General features: G+C 50.9%; 2 long non-coding RNA genes across 2 annotated transcripts; both read right to left on the bottom strand.

The window, feature by feature from the left end:
- Window positions 1-283: 283 nt before the first annotated feature.
- LOC135405853 (uncharacterized) lies at window positions 284-1,287 on the bottom strand. Its single transcript, XR_010426038.1, has 3 exons — window positions 750-1,287; window positions 499-624; window positions 284-406 (listed from the first exon to the last, which is right to left on the bottom strand). It is a non-coding gene; the product is annotated as an uncharacterized LOC135405853 (long non-coding RNA).
- A 182-nt stretch (window positions 1,288-1,469) lies between these two features.
- Window positions 1,470-2,497, bottom strand: LOC135405858 (uncharacterized). The gene is made up of 3 exons (XR_010426042.1): window positions 2,266-2,497; window positions 1,904-2,154; window positions 1,470-1,785 (listed from the first exon to the last, which is right to left on the bottom strand). It is a non-coding gene; the product is annotated as an uncharacterized LOC135405858 (long non-coding RNA).
- Between the last annotated feature and the right edge of the window lie 2,301 nt (window positions 2,498-4,798).

The raw sequence follows: 4,798 nt of genomic DNA, 5'->3' as shown, positions 1-4,798 counted from the left end.
ATGGGAACACAGACATGGAGATGGGAACACAGACATGGAGATGGGAACACACCCATGGAGATGGAAACACACACATGGAGATGGGAACACACACATGGAGATGGGAACACACCCATGGAGATGGGAACACACACATGGAGATGGGAACACACACATGGAGGTGGGAACACACACATGGAGGTGGGAACACACACATGGAGATGGGAACTCACACATGGAGATGGGAACACACACATGGAGTTGGGAACACACACACAAGATCAGGCAGAGTGGCTTGGCTGAAGAGATTTATTGATCATTCAGGGAAAATGCCCCTGGGCTCTGAGGGAAATCAGGGGGTTCTTCCAGGGATGATCATCTCCTCATGCCACTGGAGGGGGACAGGGCACGGGTGTCACCACCAGTCCTGAAACACAGAGCCCAAAATGTCACCCCCAAAGTCCACTGCAACATGAGAGGGGCCTTGTCCTGACCCCTCTCCCTGCAGGCACTGCTCACCTCAGACATCCAGGGATGCAGCCACGCCTTTCTCACCAACAAGACCCACCACCTCCTCAACCACAGGGGGCTGGGGACAAAGACAGGCTCAGAGACACACTGGGTGCAGTGGGATGTATTGGGAGCCTGGGGGAAGAAATGGGATCATTGGGAAGGTGCACTGGGGTATACTGGGGCAGACTGGGATGGATTGGGAGTGTCATGGCCATGTGAGGGGAGGACCCGACTCAGGCAAAACTCCTGGTACCCACCTGAGCCATCTTCAGGATCCCAACGTCCACTAAATGCAGCTGGAGAGAGACCAGGAGCCCTGGCTGGTCACTGGGATGTCCCTGGTGCCAGCGATGGATGGGGGGACCAAAGTGTCCCCCAGTTCCCAGACTGGATGCCCTCCAGTCCCCCCGGCCCACTCACCTCCCGCAGATCATTTTGGGTTCCTGCCAAGAGTGCCTGGGCAAGGAGAGCAAAGGGTTAAGCAGGATTGGCCCCTGTGGGGCTGGGGGAGGGACACGGGTGTCCCCAGCCCCCCCAGCCCAGGGCTGCCCCCGTCTGAGGGGGAAAATCCCTTCTGCTCCCCCTGCTCCCACTGCACCCAGTTTCACCTCCAACCCCTGTGCCTGCAGGGCCCAGGGTGGGGATGGAGACAAGGAGAGCCAGGGGAATTCAGGGCCTGCAGGGAGGGTGGGGGGAGTAGGAGGGGACCCAAAGATGCTGAACTGGGGGGAACTGGGGAGCCCACGGGACTGGGATTGGGGTGTTGAAGGGGCCCTGTGTGGGATACAGGGGAGGGGAAAGGAATTCAAGTGTAGGGACATGGGGACTGCAAGGGAGAGGCTTGGTGGGGACAGGAGGAGGAGGATGGAGGAGGACAAAAATGAGGGGACTGGGAGATGGTTGGGAGTGGAGAGGGAGTCAAGGAATGGACTTGGGAGGTATCAGGGCAGTGGCATGGGTGAAACGCAAAGGTCTGGAAAGAAAAGCTTTGGGAATGATCAGTGGGAGGATGTTTGGGGACCCTGGGTAGGACACAGAGCAGATCCTGGGGAGGAGATGCCTGAGGGGACCAAAAAGGATGGGATGGGAGGCCCAAGGGGTGGGATTTGGGAGCACCATTAAAAGAAACAGGTGGGGGCCCTCCCAGCAATTGACAGTGGACCTCCCTTGTCAGGGATTGCTGAATGGCTTCCTGCTGTTGCATCTTTCATTTTTTATCCAAAATCACCCAAATAGTTTTCAAACAGTGCCTGCCAGTGGAGCTTGAAGGCACTCGTTCCATCAAAGCCATACCTGTAATTCAGAGGCATAAATAGAGAATGTAGATTTGTCTCTTAAGGTGCTCTCTCATTTCTACTAGATGTCAATTAGTATCATGTAAAACATGATCATTAAAATTAAAACCTCTCACCCTTCTATTTCCCTTTGAAAAATAATTCTGCTGTTAAAACACTCACTTCTGTTTGATTGTTTAAAATCCAAATGAATGTGTGTACTAGTGGACACAGACAGGGCTCCCTCACAGAGAAGCCCATGAAGTATGGGCTGGATGAGCAGACAGCAGGCTGGTTGAAATCTGCTGGCCGGGGTGGTGATCAGGAGTGCAACATCCAGCTGGAGGCCAGTGATCAGCAATTCCTGGTGAACATCTTCATTGATGATCTGGATGATGGGATATAGTGCTCAAGTTTAATGGAGTCGATGAGTTTACATTCCGACTGCAAGGAACATGTTTTCACATCTGAAGCAGGGGATGGGAAATCAGAGACTCACTGTGAACACCCAATGATTTCCAGAGCCTTTCCAGAGCATTTCATTCAAATCCGGGAATTTTGGATTAAAAAATCATGGTGCTCCTCCATTACTCTGGAAAGGGGACCCTGGTCTGTCAGGAGTGAGGACATTGCTGAATCTGAAAGCTGGAGAAGACAACAAGAAATGTGTGACCCTCCAGAGGATGAAAGCCCTGGATGAAGTTGTCAAGAAGTTCAGACCCAATGCCTTTCGAGTTTTACGGTTGTGTCTTAACATTTCTTGTAGTTTTTCCCTTGTTTGTCCCCTGAAATTGTTTGATGAAAACTCCCCTTGATGTCTGTATCCTTAGACCCCGCTCCCTGATTGGCCAAAGTTTGCTGCATTGCAGTATTTCCTTTTTTGGCCACCCTTTCCCTAAAATGGATAAACCCTACCCCTTTTTCCCTTATCTAGTTACACTTTGCATGCTGGGGTCCCATCTGGGGTGCCAAGAAGAGCTGTGCTTTGGTACCAATTACCTCTGAAGCTGCTCGTGTGCCTTCATAGGCTGCTAAGATTTCCTTCTCCTCAGGGGTGGAATTGGCCTCAGAACCTCTGTGGCTTCGGCTCCAGAAACCCAGTGGTCGCCCTCACGTCTCACCAGGCACCTTTGGCCAGAGGCTCCAGGAGGGACCTTTATCTCCAGCTGCAGAGTAGAGCACATTCTTTACCTCTGGTCCTGTCCTGACTGCTCCAACAGCCACGGCATGTGCAATCTCTTGCTTGATCTGCCTGAAAGCTTGTTGTTGTTCAGGACCCCACTGGAAATTGTTCTTTTCACAGGTCACAAAGTAAAGAGGGCTCACCATCTGGCTGTACTCTGGGATGTGCATCCTCCAGAAGCCAATGGCTCCCAGAAAAGCTTGGGTTTCTTTCTTGTTTGTGGGTGGAGCCATTGCTACAATCTTGTTGATGACGTCTGTTGGTATCTGGTGTCGTCCATTTGCCATTTCAGCCCTAGGAACTGGATCTCTTGGGCAGGGCCCTTGACCTTACTCTTCTTGATGGCAAAACCGGCCTCGAGGAGAATCTGGATGATCTTCTGTCCTTTCTCAAAAACTTCTTCTGCTGTGTCCCCCCACACAATGATGTCATGGATGTACTGGATGGATGGATGGGGGTCACAGCATCTCGGTTCCTCTGATACTGTTGCCTGTGTTCTGTTGTCGTGGCCGTTGGCACTTCTTGTCCCCAAAGCTCCAGCGATTCCTTTCGTACAACAAGGGGACCAATGCAGCACCACCTCTCCAATTTTAAGTAGCATTTTCGCTGCCTTCACCACTAGGATCATTGTCGCTGAACAATGCAGGGATGGGTTAGAGCTGATCTTGGAGTCTTTGCTACCAAACCTTGAAGGCCACCATTAAGGAAACTGGCTACTAGGCCATGGATGTCGAAATTAAGGAAAGGAAGCAATTTGTTCCATCCATCTGAACGGTCCCTTACACGATGTCCTGGGACAGGCACAAAACCAGCAAGAATCAGGAATAAAATTAGTCAAAAGGCCATTGTTATTATTTTTCTTTCTCCTTGTTCCTAAACAAAGCTATGTTTAGATAAACAAAATCCTCCTTGGCAGCTCTCCCAGGAGTGTCCCAAAACAATGGGGGATGTTTGCAAACAAACCTGCTCTTGGCAGCTTTCCCAGACAATGTTCCCACAACAAAACCAAAGGAACCAAAACAATCCCACTTCTGACACCAAAACCATCTGTAGACGGTTGCAGTTGGCTTCCTGCCAAACCCCACAGACTACAGAAGATTACTACGTGTAAATTTAGGGTAGAACTTAGGTGGGAGGTTCCTGTGCCACAGAGCTCTTTCCCACAGTTTCTCTTGGAAAAGAATGGAGTTCCACAGCTCATTGCTTCCATTTCAATCTTTTTGGCCTTTGACCACTCTGGAAAATCTGTACCAACCTGATGAGCAGAAGTCTTGGGCTTTACCACAGGTGTCTGGGTGGTGTTCTGAGAGCCAGACTTCTGCTCAGTCCCAAACTGATGCCAAGATGTCCCAGGCCAGGTGAATCCAGAAGTGGACTTGCAGCCAGAACTCCGCTGACAGCGCTGCTTGGGACTGCAGATCTGCTTCTGTGGCGCTCCAAAAAGAGCTTGGTGTTGGCCACTGCAAGTCTCTCAGTAGCTCTGAAACATTCACAAGCACACACAGAGTCATCTTTGGCAGGAAGGCTTTTGCAAAGTTCCCCTCCACAGCCTTGGCTACTACTCGACTTCTAAAAGCCAAGGGCATGAAGAGCATCCAAAACCAGCACATCCTTTGATCTGAGCTTGTTCACAGGGCCTGTTTCTAAGAAATCACACCAAGTGCAAGGAGCAGCCAGTGTCACCTCCAGAAGAACTCTGGCCTACCCTGGCCTTCTCAAGGAAAGCTCAACCCTCAGACCCGCTGCCAAAACAGAAGCCAAGAAAGAGCCGCCTTATTTTGGATTCACAGAATCCAACTCTCTTCTCCCAGAGGCCTCTCCTTATTCAAACAGGAAAGGGCACAAGATT

This window comes from Pseudopipra pipra, chromosome W (genome assembly GCF_036250125.1).
Source record: "Pseudopipra pipra isolate bDixPip1 chromosome W, bDixPip1.hap1, whole genome shotgun sequence".
Classification (NCBI taxonomy): Eukaryota; Metazoa; Chordata; class Aves; order Passeriformes; family Pipridae; genus Pseudopipra; species Pseudopipra pipra.
This window is presented reverse-complemented; position numbering and strand designations above follow the sequence as displayed.